Consider the following 2,097-nt stretch of genomic DNA (forward strand, 5'->3'; position numbering starts at 1 on the left):
GACATAGCCATTACGCTAACTGCTGGTCCCTAATCTACTTTTAATACTTTCAAGGGAGGTTTTAATTTCCTGTATCACATTCTTCGTCCCTAACAGTTCCATCTGATTCTTCTTTAACGTGTAGGTTTCTTTCAAATCACGAAAGGACTTCCTCATCTCCTGGAGTTCATTGTCTCTTTTCTCTTGCATCTCAGTTAGTTTGGTCACTACAAATATTCTGAATTGCTTATCCAACATGTCCATGATGTCCATTGTGTTGTCTGTGAGTGAGGTGGGATTGACATTTTCCCTTGGGGGAGAGACATTTTGTTGGTTGCTCATATTTCTTGTGCCTCAGCAATTGTCCCTAGTCATCTGGTGGTCTATAAGTTCCTTTATAACTTATTCAAGGTACTTCTGAGTGTTCAACGGTGTGCAGGACTAGAAAATTGGTGATCTCTCTTCTGGTCTGCCTCTCTGTTGCTCACTAGTACCCTGCACTGTTGTCATTGGTCTTTAGTGACACAAAGTCCTACTTGTTTCTAAAGAACAGGTGAGCCTCCAACTGAGCAAATGAGCTTCACAGCAGGAGCAAAGAAAGTGCTCAGCATGCTAATCAAAACACTGGAGTGTGAGAGTTCAAAGGCGAGTTGGTGGGTGGGGGATGAGACCAACTGGGTTTGGTTGTTAGGGCCTGCAACCACAGGCAGCCTTGGCATCCAGCAAGGCTGTTAGCTTGAACTGGTTTCTGGATGAAGTGGATAGGGGCATAAGTTCATCTTAAAAGTCCCAAGACACAAACCTGAAGTCAAGGTGAGTTCGGGGGGAGGGATAAGCCTTGGTCTGGACCAATAGGGCCTGAAGCCACAGGCAATCTGGCATCAGCAAGGCATCTAGCTTCAACTGGTGTGTCCCCAGGGGCATTTGTCAATTGCTGCATTTTATCTAGTGTCTCCAAGTGTCAGGAAGATGGGTCAGATATCAACTGCACATGTTGACATAAATGCAAGCCTCACTACACAGGGCAGCTCATATTGCCAGATGTAGCATAACCATTAAAATGATATTCCTTGGGAATTTTATTCATATGAGTAATGCTGATTATAAGTGATTATAGAGAATATAGAGCTGTAGGTAGAGTATGAGCTGAATTCTTAGAAAAAGTGTACATGGCATCATCAAGAATTATTAACAAATAAGCATCTTTCCCATTTGTTTGGTATGGAGACACCTGTACCAGTGACTCCCAGAAAGTTGTAGCTGGGCATTCTGTGTACTTACAATCCCTATCGTATGGCACAGGGGACTGCCTGTATCATTGATGCCCAATAAATATCTACTGGTTTGATGAACGAGTGAGAAAAGATATGATTAATTTTTGTACCGGGCAGATCAATCATTGTGAATGAAATAATGTGAATAAAATAAGTTCAGTTTGGGGTACTTTTTTTTTTTAATTAAGTGTTTTGTTATAGGGAATGTGTTCTAACCAGAGAGAGAAAGTGAGAAATTCAGAAAGTAAAAGATGTTTTAGAAATAATCTTTTAACAGCCGGCCCATCCAGAATAGGAGTATCCTCCAACCCTCCAGCCCACCTAATGTCTCAATCCCAACACTGTCCTTTGCCCTACCTGCTGACTAGTGAGTCATTACATAACCTGTAGGTTCAGAGTTCTATTGTTTTCTCCTAAGTCTTGGATCCAGTTCAAGCCACAGGCAGATGGATATGCAATCAGAAGGAATTTCCACAGTGCAACCCCTTCGCTCTCAGCCTCCTCTCAGAAATTTGGGCTCTCAAGCACAGAGCCTTATGTTCTTTTCAAGCCACTGGGCCTGGGACTCAAACTACACAGCCAGCCATGTGGGATCCAGTGCCTTAAACTCCACACCACCTTCTGGCCCCATTGGGTACCACCTTTTACAAAGGAAAGCAATGTTTTTTATTCCTGGACACTTCCTGATTCAGTTATAGATTTTAAAGAGGTAGAAATGGAGTCAGTCATTCCCACGGTGGTAACTAGAAGCAAGCGAGGCTATGAAGGAGAGGCATTGTATGTCCCCACTTAATATATACCTAGTGTCCACACTCTGTGACTGAAATGATTGACTAAAGGATAT

This window comes from Tupaia chinensis, unplaced genomic scaffold, assembly GCF_000334495.1.
Source record: "Tupaia chinensis unplaced genomic scaffold, TupChi_1.0 Scaffold143599_1, whole genome shotgun sequence".
NCBI lineage: Eukaryota > Metazoa > Chordata > Mammalia > Scandentia > Tupaiidae > Tupaia > Tupaia belangeri.